Below are 20,801 nucleotides of genomic sequence, written 5' to 3'. Positions count from 1 at the left end.
GCGACAGCTCTGTGATGTAGGATTCGTGAAGCTTCGCGATGTCGGCGTGTTATCCTAAAAAGCCGCGCTAGGCGAAAAATCAGAATCGCAAGGTTCTCGGCCGGAATCGAAACCCAGGCGGTGCACTTTTTTGCAAAAAGGGAACCGTAACCTCCAACCCACGATTCGACTGTTTATTTATCAGTATATGAGCGTGGGGTTTTAGACATATACACGCTTGCTGTGCGAGAAAGCGATGGGTTACAGGGATTACGAGACAGAATACAAGTTCGGGGAATTAAAAGGCTGAAATTTGTCCCGATAACAACGATACCAATTTTATCGCAAACTTCGATCCAGTCATCTAGACATTAAAGAAAACAGATGAAGCAGAGGCGACTCCTCTTGCTCAAAAGACACCGACTGGAGACAGCTGCAGACAGGCGCACCGTCCCCAAACTTAAACATATCGAGAAAAGTTCACCGGGCACAACATGCGGACGCGTGCCCGTTGGGTAATAAAAATACCACCCGGTACCACACCACATGGGAATGCCAAAACACAACGGCTGTCCCCCAGATCAGATCAGATTAAACTTTATTGTTGCCATGGGTGGGACCGTTTTCACGTCGACTTCAGTGTCCTTCCGGCCAAGATCAGAAGCCCCAGTGCGGAGAAATGGGAGGCACAGCTTGCATGCACCCCGCCGGGAGCTGTAGCACACGGCACAAGGCCCCGGGTGGAGTGTCTCTTGAACATGAAAAAAAAAAAAAAAGTAAAACGAGAGACGTGTACTCAACATTTTCCGAGTCGAGTCCAGCCCGGTCTGGAGAGCCACTTTCTGGCGAAAAACACAGAATCTTGTTTTTCCGATTGGCTACCGCTCACCACAAAGCCACCGCCAAGAAACGTAATTGGGCGATTGTAGTTGAACCTTATAGTTCCGTTTGATGGTCACCGCAGTGGTAACGTGCTGTTAACACGCTAATAAGTTCTGAGTGCTGGCCTGTATTACGTCACTTCTGAGGTTGTGTATCGCTAAGTTTGAAGGATTTTAACATTTCTTACGTTTTTTTTTATTAAATAATGTCTTTCCTGGCTGGAATAGAGCTGTGTTGAATTACCAAAGGCTAGTTGTTCCAAATCAAACAAGGTTGTATTTTCTCTTTATGGTCCGTTTGGGTAAATGTCGGTGTTGACTACGCCACACAAGAACTGGTCATTCATTATCTTCAAGCTCCGCTCTCCCCGCACTGTCTGCGCAAACTTACTTCTACCCTTCCCCCGCCCCCATGAGAAAAGAAAAAGCGTCCGCTATTTTTTTTTTTTTCTGGTGCAAAGTTTACACACCTACAATCCAGCCACGCATCCTGCCGCTGTCACCCTGTCATATAGTTAAGAGCTGGCAGTCGGGAGGAATGCCTGTGTCGCGACATAGTTGCCACGCATACAAGCGAAAAACACTGCCTGTCTGTACTGAGTGAGGCAGAGAGATAATCCGTACATCAAGCTGGGAGAGGTCAGCCCCGTCTAGGCTGCCCGCAACTTTCGATGGCAGCTGGAAATAACATCACAATTCACTGTATTAAAAAACAAACAACTAACAGTTAGTATATACTGCTTATAGTGGGCTGGGGAATATATCATCACCCATTCAATATCCTTTCTTCCTTTCTTTCTCTGTTTCTTTCTGTCTCTTTTTCGTTCGTTCTTTTTTTCCTTTCTTCCTTTCCCTCTTTCTTTCTCTCTTTTTTTCGTTCGTATTTCTTTCGTTCTTTTTTATTCCTCTCTTCCTTTCGTTCTTTCTTTAGTTCTTCCTTTCTTTCTTTATTTTGCCTTTCTTTCTCTCTTTCTTTCTTTTTTTCTTTCTTTCTTTTCTTGGGGGGAGGGGGGGGGAGTGTTGTTGGAAGAAGTCAAGAATGAGTAGCGTAAGTGGAGCTCAGTCCCAGCTAAGTGCAACTAAACGGACAATGAGTGAAGTCTTGAGGACAAACAGATGCCGCGAGAAGAAGGCAGACAAATTGACGATAATTCCTCATCGTGCTGGAGGCTGGCGCGGTGAGTTATGGGAAAATCACCGGTCCATTAATGACAGCCGAACCTTGCGTTCCTGTGCATTTAGAGGACATGGTAAAACATCAATATGAAGCCCTCCTTTTCGCCATTCCACTTGCAGCTTGAAATAATAACGCTGAAAGTATAATAGTCACAGATATCCTTGACACAGAGTAGGTACTGTTCATGAAAACAAAGTTATCAGTTGTAACACGTCTCTCGAATTCATTCCTTAGTCAGGACGGTGAGATAAGTGCGTTGTAGTAATAGCTGAGAAGGGGGGGGGGGGGGGTGTTGCAGAAAAAAATAAATGGTGACTGCGTTTACGCCACTGCCGAGCAATGCCCCTGCAGGTTCCGGTGTTCGTATTTTTCAGACTATCCAAGAATTCCGACTTAGTTGCGACTTGTAGCCTTGGTGGACACCATTTCCACGTAATCCACTTTCTTTGTGGCACGAATAACATTTTAAGACTTTCAAAAAATTCGGCCACCTTCGCAATTGGCATGCGAAGGATGAGAGAACAGCGGAGCTGGTGGTCTTCACTATAGCTTTAACTTGGCTTTTCTTATGTCTTCCCCTTTATTAAGCGAAACGCGGTTGAAAAGCAAAGCTTTCTCCGTGCAAACTGAGTCAAATAAATCCACAATCCACCCTATTAAAGCCGAAAATCCAAACTCCCAAAGCCCGACGCCAAAGTTCACTTCAACTCAGCCAAGGTCCAATGCCAACGCCCGCGCTACGAACCCAAATGAAATGCTGTGCGCCCCCGATGTGATGATGGCGCAATGGGATAGACGCCGGTTTCATAACACAAGGGAACCAGGTTCTATTCCGACCGCGGGAAGCGTTTTTCCCTTGAGGCCCGCACTCCCCACACCCGCTCGTCGGCTACTTGCTTCTTTGCCTAGCCATAGCCTCCTGTATAACGCATTGCATGTGCCTGATCAGTGCCAGAAATTCCGCCGTTCTCTCTGGTGGCGCCCTAATCCCAGGTTCTCCTATGTTGGCGAGGGCACGGTCAACATTTGTATACTCACCTGGCAACAATCAGTGGTTTAAAAAAAAGTTGTCAAGGCCCTTTGCAAACAAAAAATACGTGTTGTATAAAGGCAACACTGGTTCTAAACACTGACGGGCAACTCCTGTTTGAACAAAAAAAAGGTATGGAAATTCACGAGGCCAGAAATAAAACCACCTAGCTAGGGTGACGCTAGAACTTAACAGTGTTATTATAAAAGAGATGGTCTTTCTCGTGCTACCTTGTTCGTTCGTAAATAATTTAACGCAAAAGATTTTTCAGATTTTTTTTTCTGCGTTTCTCTCTATTCAGCCAGAAATGTTACGGGTGAGTTCACTAGTGGGGTTGTGGCCCACTGGGAATTGATCGGTTATTCGGTATGTGATTGGTGAGGGAAGAATGAATGTACTGGGGAGAAGTAGCGAGAGAAACGAGCTAAGGTGCTGAATGTTTATCCTAAGCGTATATAGGGGCTTTCAAATACTGAGCATCGCCTTGAGCTAAAGCTTGAAGTCGTCATGCTTTGCGCAGCTGCCAGGCATTGCCGATTACTGCGTCGTCAATATATCTACTACATGCGCGATGGCACCATTTCATGGAGCAGCGGCGACGAAGAAATTGTGAAGGGATAGAGGAGGGTGGGCGCGTACCCTTTCGGGGACCGTAAAAAATATTAGCCGCAGAACAAGACTGAATGGACTCGTAAGTAAAAAGCGGGAACTCAACTGTTTGGACTTCTTCGAACAAAATTTAATTAGTATGACTCAATTATCACTAAACAGCGAATCAAGAATCATTATTTTTCACTTATCAACTCCTATAAAGCCGGAGAAAGTTAACTGGCTTTTATCGCAGTGACAACCGTGAGGGCATGTGTACATTTTGTTGTGAAACTCCCATAGTGAACCCAAAAGGGTGAGCGTGCAGGCGGGAACAGTACACCGAACGCCGTTTAGTAGTTCTGCGACGCCACGCATAAAGCTTCGGTCTTTAATATTGGCTCATGAAGTCCAAGCTTGCCATTTTGCGGACTTTTGTAACTGGAAGGCGCCTTCACGTAGCAGACGACGCCAATGTGCGTTTCAGTTCACCTCCGCTTCACACAGCAGTTCGCATCGGCATGGCCTTCGAAAAACCTGGAAACTTAGCGCCCCTCCCCCCTCCCCCCCACCTCCCCCCACCAGTGAACGGGCTGCTCCAATGGATTTCAGGGCGACAGAGCAGGCACAGTCGGTTATACAGGAGGCTATGGCCTAGCATTTTCCCCTTCTCCACTTCACCGAACGGAATGAGGGCAATATTGAAGAGAAGCGGGGAAAGCACCGCCCCCTGCGGAGTGCCCTTGAGCAATTCTGTGCGATACGCACACCTTCTCTTTGCGCGAATGCGTCACCACCACTCCCCACCATGCGCATTTAATTGTACGCACATACGCTGCACATCCAGCACCTTCTCGGGTGACGCTGGCTAAGACGGCACGATGACGTTACACGCAAGCAACTGTCATTCATCGTGTCATTCAGGGCCCAATCTGGAGTTTTTCCCTTTTGCTCTCTAGTCGCTCGTTCGATTACCACTGGTGACTGTTCTGAATTTTTCTTATGGCTGTTAAATTTATCCCCTCTTTATTGAGGAGGAATAAACGCCGTTCTGGAACAGTCAGCCCTAAGGGAGAGTCCTTATTCCAGGATTCCCTGATGCCGCACGGCTTCTTGGGCTGTCTGCACCGGTGATTCATGTGACAGGCGTACAGACTAGACTGAATGTCAGCGTTTACCTAACTCAGGCAAGATCATCGTCTTTATTAATTCCCTTGCATTCTATTGCATGTATAGCAGTATGATTTTAGGCTCACTGTTCCAGTGGCAATCTTCCTGTTGATATTATTACGCGCGCACAAGCGAAAGACGTCTCGGAGAGGTCCCTAGACATCCGGTACCTGCGCGACGGCCTTCGCCACCTGAGGGGCATGTCAGAAAGCAACATGCCTGTGCTGATGGCTGCTCAACTAAGCATGAGTCAGAACTCGTGATCTTCTCGTTTACGCTTGGTTTTTCTGTCTTATCGGAACAATAAGGCAGGAACAGGTGCCGTATTGGACACATTCGCGGGCGAATCGAGTGACGCACGAGTTAGGGAATTAAAGCGTCCCACTTGTCACCACTTCCTTCCTTCTTTGTCAGCGCGTGCGTTTTACAAGGTTTGTGTATACATCTACGCTGCTCACTGTCGTCACAGAAAGTTCGGACGCAGCTGTTCGAGCTTGAGCGTTGCTGGCACACGGCGCGCAGGTGCGCCAGGACGCCTCAAGTGGCGGGCATATATACGATAGCACATACTCGAACACTTTTACGTGAGAAATGGCACACGTTTCATGCCCTCCGCGATGAATTCCTCTACTCGAAAAAATAGAGCGGGACACAAAAAATAATGACGGGACAAGCGCTTGTTCCGTCGTTCTTTCTTGTGATGTTGTCTAAGTCGCGCTCTATTTTTTCGATCATAGTGCACCAACTTACCCAACACCTTTCCTCTGCCCTCAGTTCTAACCATTACTGATGCTTGCGCCTCACTGCAATCCGCCCGACTGGCGCCACTCAGGCGCGTAAGAGCGTCAGGGCAAATGCGTTAAAACAAGGGGAAAGAAGAAAAAAACAGCGACGTATCTGCTCATTTCGCTGCAAATGCCGTAGAAAGGCGATAGTCTAGTGCGGCTACTGCTACGTAAATGCCCACCTGTCGCGCCTTTCCCCGCCCACCTGCCATGATAAACACGGCGGAGATTTGCTCCAGTCAGTTAAATTTTAGCGCGTTCCACTGGTCGCGCGCCATCCACTGGAACCTTTCGTTGCTGTTGGATTTCTTGGAATGCCGCCAGGAGGGCTGTAGTGCCGCGGGCGAAGGCTTCTTGTGTTTTTGATCAAAATGTTTTTAAAAAAGGCGTATCTTTTATTTGCTATCTGAAAAAAAATATCTTCCACGTATTTTTGACTATAAGAACACTGCAGATATCACTTTGGTATTGATTTTCTGCCTCAAATAGGCCCATAAAGACTATCCTCTCTCTCAAATACGCCCAATTCGCTTTTTTTTTTTTATGGAGAGCAACGTTGACAAGATAACCGATGCCACTAGATTTGGTAGTTTTGAAAAGTTTTTCCCATATAAACGTCTCGTTCAAAAATAATTCCAACTTTTGGCCCGGATGGCTGATAGAGGGGCGTACAAACAGACAGGCAGCCATACAGACGGACCGAAGTTTTCGCGTCTGAGTAGGCCGAGAAAGACTATCGTATCGTAGCAATGAACGCATTCGATATCCACTTTAAAAAGAAAGCAACAAAAGCAAAGCAGAAACGGAAGGGGTATCTGTTATGACGAGCAAATTATGCAGTGCCGCTCCGTGCTGGCGATAACTATAGCGCTTCCAGACACGGAGGATTGATTGATTGTAGGGTTTAACGCGCCGACGCAACTCAGGCGATGAGGCGCGCCGTAGTGGAGGGCTCCGGATTAATTTTGACCACCTGGGGATCTTTAACGTGCGCCGAAATCTCGTACACACGGGCGTTTTTGCTTTTCGCCTCCATCAGAAAAGCGGCCGCCGCGGCCGGGAATCGAACCCGCGACCTTGTGCTCAGCAGCGCAACGCCTTCCAGACACGGAGGAAAGAGAGGAAGTGTTGCTGAGTACCTTTAAGGCGGAAGCAATTATATGCCTAATGAGTCAGAAAATGTGGCGTTGTTGACCGTACACACCACGTGGTATGTCAAAAACCGGCGCGCAGTCGTCTAAAGGCAACAACAACAACAACAAAAACAACATCAACAACAACAAAAAGAAAACAGTGGGAGGGACAAGAATCGGAAGTATACGAATGCGCAGTGACGGGCGACCTTACCACCACTCCACGCCGACGACAGGCAGAACATGGCTTTCACACTTTAGCTCTCCTTACGTGGTGAGCTTGCTTAGTTTCTGTCGTATTTTGCTTAACTCCTATCTCATGAAATGCTTTGATATATAAACCACAGTTAAATAATTCCAATTTTTGGAAAGCTTTTTCGTGCTTTACAATCAAAACTCGCTGGAATGCTTTTCGTAGCGATGAAGAGTTTTTATTTTCCTTAAAAAAATTTGGTTGATGATTGCGATACTCCCTAATGCAAAATTTGGGTGCTACGCTCACTGCAGAGTCTTCTCGGCGATGACACTTAGCTGCGCGGCGCGCCCGTCTGGATTATTGCGTCGGCTGTGCTGAGCTCTGCTCGGGCAGCACTTCCTTCGCCTCATCAAGTGTGATGCGTCATAAGCAACGCACGACGGTGCTCTACTCTGGGGTTATCTCGTAGCGCGCTGCAGCTGCGGAGCCCGCTTCGCAAGGCACCCTCGGCATACCGCCCTCCCCCTCACACTTTCGCCACACTTCCCTCCGCTTTCCTGCTCGCTCTATCTTCGTTGTCCTTTTCGTTCTCTTGGTTACGAGGCCGACGGCGACGCGAAACCACAGGAGAGGGCGTTTAAGAGCTGCGCTTTAAAATACGGTTCGGGGTTAGCATACACCTTATTCCAGTTGGTCGCCTCTAATAGAGAGCAGGAGCTCATAAAATGCAAATTACATGCCGGCTATAACCTGCAGAACTTATACACTTGCGTAGAGCTCGCACTTCTGCTTCGATGCAAACGACCAAACAACAAAAGGAGGTGAATCTTTACATGCGCGTACAGTTAAACGGGGGTTGCATAGTGTAGGCCGTTTTCATTCCTACTCTCTTACTTTTTTCTTTGTTTTTGTTTCGGCGGTTTTCAGGATTTTATACAATCATGTGCACGTCGCGGTCTTTTCTGATCACGCAGAGCGGCTCCAGGAGTTCTACAGCAACGAGAGCAAGGAGTGCGTCAACTGTGGCGCCATCTCGACGCCGCTGTGGCGCCGCGACTGCACGGGCCACTACCTGTGCAACGCGTGCGGCCTCTACTCCAAGATGAACGGTGCCAACAGGCCGCTCATGAGGCCGCCAAAGAGAATGGTACGACGCAGACGTAGTATACGGGGACACCTATAGCATACTCAGTTCGGATTCCCGCCATGCAAGCCGAAGCCTAACTGGCGCAGTCGACAGGATACAAATTAGTGCGTGCACTAACAAGGAATTTGGACCTATACTGCCTTATGAAATCGGTGGATAGGCGGGCTGGCATTGAGCAGAAAGTAGCTTTTTACAGCGAAGCTGTATATGTGTAATTCTCGTGGGAGAAAAAAAAAGCTCGGGGACTAGTGTTCAGCGTATGAAAAATTCATAGCAAATAAAACACAGGCCTTAGACCCCCGCTTCCCTCGGATTACTGTCTGACAGTGCCCCTGAAAAAGTGCCCTTCTAGCAATGCACTGGTGCGTAGAGGTGAAACCGACTTCAAAAAGGTGGTGTCGTCGTTTCAAGTTAGAGAAGCTCAGAGTAAAATATGCTTTGAGATGAGGTTGAGGGCAATGGATCAACGAAGGTGGGCAGCTAAGGTTTTTAGGTACCTATACTTGAAAAGCGTGGACACGCAGTGGTTAAGAAAGACTAGAAGGCTAACGATGAAATACGGAAAGAACAGTGGGGAATCCAAAACAGCCAAGGTAACCAAAAAAGAGGCAAGGCAGATTGAAACGAATAAATGGGGGGAAAAAATGGAAGCTAAAACGTCGTTAGAGATGTACAGGGCTGAGAAGATGAACATCAGAAAGGAAAATTTCTACGATAATTCCCAGGGCAGTGCTTTGCTTTTTGAGGCTAGAGCAGGTTGCCTGCGAACTAAGAGTTTTGTGGGGAAGTATTCACAAAATGATGGGGTATGCGTGGTCTGCGGAAAAGAAACAGCAACTATGCGGCACATCGTGTTAGAATGTGAGGGTATCCATCCAAATCTACATGAGGGGAATATTGGGCTTTCAGAAGCCCTAGGATTTAAGGGTATCACAGAGGAAGTTAACTTCAAGGCTGTCGAGGGGACGAAAAGAAGATTAGAATGCTGGTGGACGAAAAGCAGAGAGGGGAATATTGCCTAGGACAGTTACCACCTGTAACAGGAAAAAAAAAGTATTTTGTGCCTAATAAGCTTTTTGTGCCTGCCCTAAGCAGCGCTAGTATTGAACCAAAAGTGTAAAACATAGGTATATTAGTCCTTTTTGGTCAGATGACATGTCATCACCCCGATACAAAGGGGAAACCAATAGAAATCATCATCATCATCGTGTAAGTTTGGTTTTTGTAAGCTGGCTTTCCCACATTGTGTGTTGCGCAGTAAAGCATGCCATATACGTGGAGAGTACGGTTACTGGTTGCAGCCCTACTTTCTACTCCTCGTCACCGCCGCTGCTTTTTTTTTTTTTTTTTTCGAGTCGTGTGCACTGCTTGGCACGCGCGGCGCCTTTATTCCCTATATAAACGTCTATATAAACGCGTCTAGATAAACGCGTAGGCAGGCTTCACGCGCTCGCCGTTGACACACCCGTTCCGCTGCGGGAGGGAGCGGGGATTTCTGCGTGGGCGTCTCACGTCTCGATGCGACCTGACCGATGTTCTACGATGCCGAGAGGTTTGCGTTGGTGTGTTACACTGACACTAAGATACCTGCAACGCGGGAGGGAAACGGGCAGCCCCATGTTTCTCCCCTTGAGTAAAACTGTAGTCCTTCCGAGTATCATTGAGCAAATTAGCCAGGATGTATGCACAATCACAAGTTGCAAACAAAGGTGTTTTGCTTCGTGCTCTCCTCGCACTTCGCCAAGCTTCGCTGGTCATCCTTGTTCATCGAGTGGAAGGGAACTTAAAGGAGCCATGAAGACAAAATACAAGTTGGGTTTATCAGAAAGACTGCTTAGTCCCGATAACAATGATACCAATATCATCGCAGTCTTCGAACAGATAACGGAGATATTAAAGAAAAGGTGTGAAGCAGTCGCGACCCCCTAGCCAATGTCCCGCAAGTTTTTTATGACGTCACGGAACCTTGTTTGTGCGATTTGCGGCCGCCTAACTGACCTGTCGCGATGACACATGACTGGACGTCTTTAATGGGGCCTCTAGTTCCATTTGAACGCATCACTTCAATGCTAACGTGCAGTTAATGCACTGAAAATTATGTTTTATTGTTGGCCCGTATGACGTCATTCTTGCTCATAACACGTCACTGTGGCGCAAAATTTGGAAGTTTGTAAATACTTTTTGCTTTTTTTCGTTAAAAAACTTCTTTTGTGGCTGTAATCGAGCTGAGTGAGATACTGAATTCTAGTTCTTTCAAATTAAACAAAGTCGTATTTTCTCTTTATAGCTCCTTTAATGACGCTGATTTTTTTAAGCAGGAGTTTTGACATACTGTACACGCAACACTCTGTTTAGAATGAAAGTACATGATGTCCGACGCTATAAGCAGAATTTTGGTATATGTCGAGTTACTACAACTGATGTCACATGTTTAATATTGCGTTGATAGGCTGTTGTTACAAATCACTAGGTAAAGGGACGACTTATTTCCAGGTACCAGTCTACGTTCGTGTTGCACCGCACCGCAAGGTTACATGATATAGTTGGCTAAGAGATACAACGATAAGAGAGGGAAGAGATAGCAGAAGGGCTAGTTGTATAGGGATTAACTTTTTACCGCTGAGGCAAATTAAGATAGCATTAAGTTCTTCGGGGTGCGTTTGAATGGTTTTATCAGCAGTAAATAGTCGCAGTTTTTAACTAACTATATACGCCACAAACTAACGACACCGCAAACTTTGAACTTTTATACACAAACCGTAGGAGATTGTGATGCCACCCTTGCCATCAAAATTATTACTGCACTATCGTTCGTGTTAAACTTTTTTTTAAAGTGTGTGGGGGAAGGGTGGACTTGTATGCGGTGATCACGGAGGGGACGTAGGATTGGCTAACCTCGTGCACTAACGAGTTTTGCAGTGCAGGAGTGACAAAGGAGGCAGAGAAAAAAAAACGATTCTCTTTAGACACCCGTAAAAACACCGGGAATCATCCGTGTGTTGTCGTTATTGCAGGAAGTAAAGGGTGTTTGAAATGGTTTGGGGGCCGCCTTGCGGCTTCGAGAGTGAGTGCCTCCCTACCTACACACGCTGCCGCCCAAGCCCTATCGCTCCACATCGCTTCCTGTCGCTTCCGATACCCGCGCGCGGGTTGTTTAAAAGCAGTAAGCTTGTGTTCTCGCGAGCTACTGTTTCAGACTATAGCACCGCGCACACACTTACCCTCGGAATGCGGGAACCCTTCGTTGCGTTGGCGAGCGAGTTTTTACGATCGCCTTCGCGCGGCTACACTGCTTGCGTACAGCGGCGCTTCACTCCTGCCTTTTTTTCTTTTCTTCCCCCAGCAAACGCCGCCCGAAGCAAGCGACCCTCGCTACAGGACGTACGCGAAACAGGTAAGCTCCTTTTCGATTATTGCCCGATCACGAAACGACCGGAACTTTATATATGGCCGATATTTATACACCTCCACTTTTAATCTTTTTGTACTTTAATTCTTCCCCGAGCGTCCGAGCTACACCCCGAATGTCGAAACTTCCTTCGGCATTTTTTTGTTTCGTTGTTTTAAGAGTATACACGGAGGAATTTCGAGGCTGACTCCGTGCGACGGCCTGAACTTCTTCAGCCTCGCAGTGCATAAACACGGCGGAGATCCTCTCGCGTGTTAGCCCGCGAGCGGGTTCGCCGCTTTCTCTGCCATTGCAAAACCCGCTAATCCGTCGTTATTCGTGCTTAAGTCGACAGGGCGGATCGCTCTGCATACGTCACGCCGTGGCGTAAAGGGGCGACTTCGAGAGCGGGCGACTGCCTGCTGGGAAGGCTAATTTCATTTCGCACGAGCATTGGCCGGCCGGTTGCGAGTTCGTTTTTGGGCTTAACGAAAAAGGTCGATGAGCCGTGGGCAGACTTTTGGACCTTCCGTGGCTTGGAAACCTCAGAGCGATGACTCAAGGTGGAAGCACTTCCAGTTAGCGTGGAAGTGGGCTGTACTGGCGTTCTAGTACAGTGAAACTTCGGTTCAACGAACCTAGGGAATTGGAGAAAAAGGTTCGTTGTAGCCGAACTTCGTTCAGCTGAAATCAGTACGCAATGGTATATTTTGTAAGATCAAAGTGAGCTTCACACACCTAGTGAAGGGAGCAACTTTTGAGTGTCTTTAGTGGTTTGCAAGTATACAGTGACAGTTGGGTTGATTAAAACCACGGTGGAGGAATATATTCCTCCACCGTGATTAAAACTGAGAAGGTTGAAGAAGAAATTTCGTTGTAGTAAAACTTCGCTCAGGTGAAATCAGCACACAGCGGTGTCTTTCAAAAAGCTCAAACTGAGCTTGACGCGTCTAAACTAAATGAGTAACATTTGATGCGTGCGATATTACCGACTACAGTAATCCTGACTTTGTTACCGTATATGTAGAGTGACTATCCCGTAGAATATTTTCTGAATTGTAATTTACTAAATACGTCTACTTAAATACCTAAATACGCTTACCTAGAAGCTCGAAAGACAATGTCCGTTGTATACGTGAAACTTCACTCAACTGAAATCAGCAAAAGCTCAAAGTGAGCTTTTGACTAACATTTGACTCATGCGGGACCGCCAACTACGCGTACTAACTTTGCTGCAGTATAGTTAACGTGACTATCTCGCAGACTATTTTATATATTCTACACCTGTTTTTTTTTTAAATACGCGTACTTAAATACGCTTAGATCGAAGGAAAAAGTTTGTTTTAGGGAAGCTTCGTTCGACTGAAATGAAATTACGAGGGTATTTTTTTCGAAGATCAAAGCTACCTTGGCAAATTAAAATGAAATTGGTAATATTTGGCTCATGCGAGAAGATTCATGGGAGAAGATTCTGGCGCAGGTGGTTGCCTTGATCGCCTTACGTGACAGCGCGACAACTTGTCGGAAGGGCTGAAGCCCCATAAGACCCCCTCGCTACGCCCCTTTGTTCGACTGCATTGCACTTCGTTGCACGCACCACTGAAGGTTGCCCTGCAGTGAATGCCCATGACCATACATAATGCACGTGACCTCTGGAGACGGCACAAATCTACAGTAAACACTTGTTTAATCAATTACGTCTAGAGAGGAGCCTGGCTTTTGTTATAACTGATAATTCGCTAAAAGTGGGTATGATACACTTCCTATGCACAGTAGTAAGGCCCATGAAACATTTCAAATAAAGCGAGATGTCGTTTAAAGCGGTTTTGTCACAACCAATGTTTACGGCCATTCCGGTTAGTCCTCTTAGAAAAGGGAACATGCAGTCACATAAAAATGGAAGTCAGTCGTCGGTACGCATCCTCCGCGGCCCCTTCCCTTCACTCTCAAAGAACGCCTGGAGACGTTTAGTTGGGCGCGCAAATAATCGTGAGAATGCAGCGATTTTTTGACTGCGCGGCCGACGACGTCTGTTTTTTCTTTAAGCTGAGCTGAGTTTGTCACAGGGGGCTTCCATTAGTGACGGGGTGGAGGCTAGCATAGGGTGGAGGTCGGAACGATGGTATGGCCTTGGTTTCGTTTAACACGCGTCAGAAGGTGCGCGCCCGCAGGACTACACGTTTTCCTGCTTAATTTAATCCAATCGCCATATAATTTAATCCAGGTGCCAGCGAATTTAATCCAAGTGCCAACCAATTTAATTTGTCTAACACGCGCAGACCAAGAGGCGGTCTTTTTTGATCCGCAGGTGCCCCGTGCTGGTGCGGCGTGATCCGCTGTGAGCTGATCACCTGCGAGAGCGCCGGCGATAACTCACGTCAGAAGCATCGTCTGCTCCTCGCGTAACAATGCCTTCAGAACACATTACTTAAATGCCCTATGCATTCTTATTTTCGAATAATGAATGCTTTTTTGGTGTGTTAAGTATTATTTAGAAATTATAACATCGTCTGCTCGCGTCAGAATTATCGTCTGCTCGCCTAACCATATGCTGGCAAGTCTGTTGGCGTTAAAATAGGCGAGCAGACGACACTTCTGACAATCTCGCAGATGATCAGCACACGGTAACAACCGTCAAACATGGCAGCTCTCCTGGTCTGCGCGTGTTTGTAAATGTTCATTAGGCTGTGCGCATAAGATATTTTGCACGTACTGGATCAAGAAACATTACGTTTTCACCATACCACGCGCAGCAATGTCCGCGAAGGTGCGCCCAATTTCGCGCACAACACCCCTGAGAAACCTTCTTCCAGCTGGACTAATTTGGTCGGTGCGTGGATTAAATTAGACGGTGTTTGGATTAAATTAGATGGCGTTTGGATTAAATTGGCTGGTGCCTGGATTAAATTGTATGGCGATTGGATTAAATTGAGCTGGAAAACCTGTAGTTGTCCTCATTTGGTATTTATTTTTTCTCGCACACCTGCTTCGTTCGCTAACTGTAACCGGGTGGTGACTCTAGAAGGGGGAAAACGTCACGAAAGCATAGCCAGTCATATCCACGAGTATGTATACAGTATATGGCTGTAAGCTGTTTTTAGTTAGGGATTCATCGGTTTCTCGATATTGCTTTATAGGAAGTTCCTTTTCTCGGTCTGTGTTGGTGTTGCTGTTTGTCCATTGACGTGTATACGCACCGTTGTGATAGATGGAAAGATTGATTGGTTGGCTGATTGATTGATTGATTGATTGATTGGTTAGTTGATCGATCGATTGATTGTGAAGGGGAGAGAAAGAAATGACATTCATTTTATAACATTTAGTCTATTTGGGGTTTCCCATGCACTGCATGCAAAACTATTACCGAAACCTCTCCACTTAAAAAGTTAGAAGGAAAGGTGCCATGAAAAGGATGCTTAGGTCTTCACTTCCCCAAGTAACTGGAGTTGCAGGTACCGTTTCCTGTCAATGATTTTAAGGTGATTTACGGTTCTCTCACTAATTAAGTAGTTAGTTAAATATAGTGAACAGGAATAACATTATATTGGCCGATCCTACCCTCGGACACACGTGAACTAAGCCGGCTTAAAAAAGAAAAACGAGCTTCGGTATTACCCTGCGAGAAAACTGGCAAATAACTGAAAAAAACCTCAGGTACGGTTCGGTAGCGTAAAATTTCGTATTTTCATGTCACAAACGACAGGGCCAACTAAAATTAAGACATTCCAGCGCGCTTGCTGTATTTACTTCGCGCAGCATGTCTTAACAATAATACGTGCCTTCGCGCAGCGGGATAATAGCGGTAAGTTGCAGAATGGGCTTGGGTGTACTGCGAATTCCCGTTCCCTGACAAGCCAGCCTTGCTCACCGTTGAGTGTGTGATTATGTGATTAATAAGTGGTTTCAACCATTACTAACCGCGTCAGCTTCGAACGGCCCGGTCGGCGATGCCGTGACTGTGATTGCGAATGGTTGCGAATGCGGGTATTTATGGAAGGGACAGCGCGGTGCCATTCGCCAGTCCTGCACGAAATATTGATGGTACCAGGAAGAAAATGCCAGAGCCTATTTTTATTTTCATTAGTAACAGTGGTGTAAGGGTACAACAGAGGGGAAAGAAAGGACTGATAAAAAAAAAAAAAGGCTAGCCTTTATTATCGACGGAGTTGTAATGTACCACAGCCTCGAATGGCAGACAGCACGACATAATACATAATGCAAGGTATAAAAGGAGGTTGAAGAAAGAAACGGTTGTAACGTTGCTTGATTTTGCAACGCCTTCTTGCAGGCGTTACATTGCTGACTGCATAATATGAGTTAATTGTATCCCCTCTCTCTCTCTCTCTCTCTCTCTCTCTCTCTCTCTCTCTTCTGTCCTTTTGTGTAGATAATTTGCGTCAGGTGTGTTAGCCATTAACTTGGTCATGGAAAAAAGCATTGCTTGCAGTTTTTTTCAAGAAAAAAAACTTGCAGACAATGAAATCCCGCAAAGAAAAAGCACACAGAAGAGTCAGAGAGTAATGAATATGGCATCCCTCGGCGCTCAGGAGCTTCCTCAGTCCGCCCAAGGGCAAACCACCCACCGTCAACTTCCACCAGGAGGGAGAAATGGACATAAGCTTCCGTCTTTCGAGTGAAAAAAAAAAAAAGTGTTCGGAGACAACAAGGCCTGTGCCGAACGGGAGTGCTTGCAGCCGTCGAAGGCATTCTCAGCCCACGCCAAGGACGTGCCAGAGGTAGTAGTCGTGGATAGGAGTTGTGGAGCGCGAAAAAAAAAAAAAAAAGAAAGAAAGGGGGGGGGGGGGGGAATGGAGAAAGCGAAGACCGAAACCCTGTAAGCTCCCCTTGGGTTCGAAAAAACTTCTCGTCTTCTTCGAGACGCTGTCTCCCGTTTCTTCCTCTGGCCTGTTTCATGCCCCGTTCCTGCGTCCACCCGATGCGCGGTGTGTGTTCCTACTTTCTCGGCGCAAACCTGAGGCGGCGGGAGCCGCAACGAAGGGTGTCTTGCGAGGGGCAGGCGGCGGGGGAGGACGGAGGGGGTGGGAGACGGAGGAGGCTTTTAAAGGCAAATTACGCCCTCTTTCCGCGCTTCTGTCGGCGCCGAGCACGGCAGACGAGAAGCTCGACGACACAGGGACGCGTGCCGCCGCCACGCTGGCGGCAACCCCCGGGCGACGACGCCTGTCGCGTTTGCCACCGTCCTCGACGTCTTGAGGAGAGCTCCTCGGGTTGCACGTGCTTGTCTGTTTCCGCAGCTCCCGCATCCTCCTTCTCCTTGAGCGGTGACAGTTCATTGCCTCCTCCTGTTTCTATCTTTAGTCGTTTTGTTTCTTTTCCGTGCACCTTGAAGGCCGTTCTGCTTGCTTGCTGCCTGTCGAAGGAGAAAACCGGTGGTTGATTGTGCGGGTGGGTGGGTTTGGGAACCGCTCAGTGCGACGAAATCGTTTCTTTCTCGTTGTGTTTTAGCCGACCGATAGTTTCGCAATTGCGTTGTAAACTGAAGAAATGTGGCCGGTGATGCTATATAAGTCGTCGGATGCTGTACAGGAAGGGCTACCCTCCACTAGTGCAGTGGCGGATGGACTACTCCTCCCCCGGCCCGATGCCCTTACTTTGACAAACTTACTCCTCTTTTACCTCATTTTTTTTCTATCCTGAAAAGTGACATCGGATCTTAGTAATCCTCTAGGGACGGTCTAACTCTACGCTAACAATCCACCTGCATTTATAGAGTGAGTACAGTAAACCGGAGCAGTTGTTTAAACCAACAGAACGAACAAGTCACGTATTTTAGTTCTCCGACAACTTTTTCACAGGAGTCACGATGAGGCAATCCCGTTACTGAGCTTCAGCACAGTGCACTCAGAAATTTTATTGGGGCATTGTGGTGAAATTAAGCCACAGGATTGCCATGAAGTGTACGGTATACCGGAATTCCGCCGAAAAGCCGTAACAGAGGCGCTATAGTTTTGTATTGAGCGTCAAAGCTTGCTGTGAGCCATATACAGCATAGGTTCTTTTCAGCCAGGACAGTGCAGCTGTGACAATGGACCAGGGCAATGTTGCCACGACAGTATATTGAGACACTGCAACACTTTTTTCAACTTTTTTTCATAAAGCTGGAATTCTTTCAGAACGGGCTCAACAAACACATCCAGTGCTTAGAATAGGGGGTCACAAACTACCTCAGCCAAAAATTGTTGCTCTATGCCCATCAAATAAATTGGAAATTAGCTCAAAAGATTTTTCTCTCGTTCCCGGTCTTGGCGTTCTTCGAGCGCTCGAATGGCGTCATTAGAGCGATGTGGCGGCTATTGGCCGGCATCTTTCAGTTACGGCAATAAACGAAGTCGGTAGCCACTTAAAAAAATCGCCACAAAAGCAGAGCAGAAATTGGAGGTGGATCGGCTGCGACGAGCAAATAACGCTGTGCCGCTCCATACTGGCGGTAACTATAGCTTGCACAATGCTTCCAGGCGCGAAGGAAAGAGTGAAAGCGTTTATAGGAAGGGCTGCGGAGTCCATTTAAGCACCCTGCGCGGAAACGGAACCGAATACAGACAGAAGGGTGTCGGTAGCGTTTTCCTGCCAGTTATTCTAAATCACATTAAAATATGCTTCATCGCTATACAGAGGTTGGTTCAGCCAGCTATCACGACCCGGCCGTACTTGTTGGTAAGTGCTGCTTGCTAGAGGTTAAACATCGGCGTCAACGGGTTTCAGATCGGGGTCATTACCCAGTACTGCTAACCCGTTTGTTGTTAAGATTACGTTTATTTCATAGCCTGAGGGCTTAGTTAGTGAGAAGCTAGTTTGGGTTACATCCAGGAGCTGCAGTTTAGCATCCAGGATCAACATTTTGACTCGCACTTCTTCTGTAAGTTGTTTTAATGAACACAATTCTCGTGAGGATATTACAATTCGCCTCCGCACAGTGTGTGTTCAATACGAATGCTTCAAGCTGGCGGCGTAGCTTAAAAGGACCGGAAATGCACACTTTCATGTTCACAAGGAGGCAATAACACGGCAGCGGTGCTTAAGCCACTGCCATAAATCAGTTATACAACTCGCCGAGCCCGTCATTATAATTCTCCTTTTGATATGCCACTCCGGTCTCATCATTCACGGTAGGAAAGAGATTAAACTTAATTTATCAAGGCGTATTTCGAAGGGCATTGGCGAATACCAGAGCGTCTTGGGGAAACGACCAACGAAGTCAATAGCTTCGCGAATAAAAGCTTCGGCTATTGCAGTCAAGTACACGGCCGAGAGGGGTGACATGCATACTCCTCTGGTGATCAATTTATCGAGACTCGTCGCGGATGCGATGGGAAGCACGAGGAGGAAGCCAGCGCGAGAGGGCCCCGAGCCCGTTTTTCCGCCGAAGCCCGGCGGCAGCGCAGGCGACAAGCCGTGGTGACACTCAACAGGTCTCTCCGTGGGGATCGCGTTGCCTGGCCGCCTCGCTGGTGCCAAGTGAGTGGTCCGCCACCGTCGGCGCCCGCCGACGGCTCCAGTCGCGCAGACTTCATCTTTCATTCGGAAGAACGTGCTGCCTGCCTTCCGCTACGCTGTAGGGGCGGAGGGGGAGCGGGAAGTGAAGGGGAAGTGATGGCGCCTTTTTCGATCCACTACACCTCTCCCCCTCCCCCAGTTTTCTTTTGTTTTTGTGTTCTTGCTTGCTTCGCAGGCATGCCCTTTCCTCCGCAATCGCGAGCTGGGCAGCCTTAGGCTTCTCCTAACCCCGATGGCTATCTCGCCCTAAAACGCGAGAAGTGCCCTTGCGTCCGCACTTTGGGTCATCGAATATCGCCACCTCTGCTGTAGGTTTAGGCCGTCAATGCGCTCAGTGCTGCTTTGACGGAAAGTTGCTGTGGTCTCCTTGTGTCAACCTTTTTTAAAGCCCATTTTATCTTTGTTGTCGTTTTCATTGGTACTAACACACTTCCTGCGTCGCATTACCGCGTATTATCCCTAAGTCTTTTCCGTATCTCAGGATAGTTTACCTGGTTCTATATTTACGTCTGCGGTCTTGATTTCTTGCTTGCGAATCTTTTCGTATCCGCATTATTTGTTCTCTGTTGTGTACATATATTTGTCGAAGCTTGTTCAGACGAATATGTCGGAGGGCAAAGCTATCCATCAACTTCAGAGACGCGTGCGCAATCGCCTTTCCTTTTGGACCTGAGAAATACGTAAACGCGTTGCCACCCTTGTTGCTTTGATGGGGCGCTCGTCCTGCTTATCCGTCGTCGGGATGGATCTGGAAACTTCGACGCATTCTGAAAGAGGTCATATAACCCCAACATTGACGTGCTCATTTGATGTCGTCCTGAACCGGGTTAGAGAGAATATCCTCATGCAGCTAGAACTTAAACCTAAGCTATAATATGTAATATTACTTAATTTCCCATCAATTGTATAAAGAAAAGAACAACGATGATGCACGCTTATTGAGGTCCCAATTTTCTGTTATCCGCGCGAAGAGAACACTCAGAATACTCTAGCGAAGTAATTGGGCAATACCACTGCTGTAACATGTACTTCACGTCACTTTTGCCTGCGTGTAAAACACGCAGGCTTCGTTCAAACACGTCCATAAGGATTTTTAAATAGAGGAAATATGGACAGCTGTGTTTGAGAAATTAAAATCCCCTCTGCCGCTGCTTGTGCTGCTGCGAATAACTCTCAGCTCGAAGTCGTCCTTACCGGTACCGTTGCTAATTGACGAATACCATGAAAAAGCATTTAGAACCACACCTCGCTAATGCATTTTTTCTTATTTTTGAATACCATACCAATACACACTTAAAATATTCAACCTAACAACAGATCGGCGCTTGAAGGTCGTGTGTTAATACGCAAAATGAAGCTATTACCGGTAACGTGCATGTGCGCAATGGTCTTCCTCTCGCTTTGTCAAACAGATCGTGTGCATGCGATGGAGGAAGGTTCATATTTAAAACTTGAGTTTTCACACGAGCTCCGGAAACAGTTACGCTACACAGTGTAAGTGTCTCTCCCTTGCAAGAGCTATCCTGTGTGGCTTGGAAGCCAACCAGCGTGCTTGCCAGCGGGAACCATGTGGTCGAACACTCTTCACCATTGCTCCACAGCGGGTGTACTTCCGTGGTAAATTCGTAGAAAATCCGGCGTCCATTCGTGCACCTGCCGCACGTGCCATAAATAGCTGTGGCACAGCTGCGTATACGCTTGTGCATAGTGCGGCGTTGAGATACTGGCGTCTATGAGCGCAACATAATCATTCGTCCTGGCGCTCAATCCAGATTTATACGCCAGCTTACATCGTGTAATCCCGATCGTTTT

General features: G+C 47.2%; 1 pseudogene across 1 annotated transcript in view; it reads left to right on the top strand.

Annotated features, from left to right (window-relative positions):
* Positions 1 to 20,801, top strand: part of LOC144152617 (uncharacterized) — a 107,524-nt pseudogene that overhangs the window by 59,297 nt on the left and 27,426 nt on the right. Inside the window, exons 3-4 of the transcript XR_013319196.1 lie at positions 7,914 to 8,086; positions 11,430 to 11,480. The product of XR_013319196.1 is annotated as an uncharacterized LOC144152617 (transcript). The remainder of the gene's footprint in view (positions 1 to 7,913; positions 8,087 to 11,429; positions 11,481 to 20,801) is intronic.

The sequence above is a fragment of the Haemaphysalis longicornis genome, unplaced genomic scaffold (genome assembly GCF_048455015.1).
Source record: "Haemaphysalis longicornis isolate Haplotype H1 unplaced genomic scaffold, Haemaphysalis longicornis Haplotype H1 scaffold_9, whole genome shotgun sequence".
Taxonomy (NCBI): domain Eukaryota; kingdom Metazoa; phylum Arthropoda; class Arachnida; order Ixodida; family Ixodidae; genus Haemaphysalis; species Haemaphysalis longicornis.
This window is presented reverse-complemented; position numbering and strand designations above follow the sequence as displayed.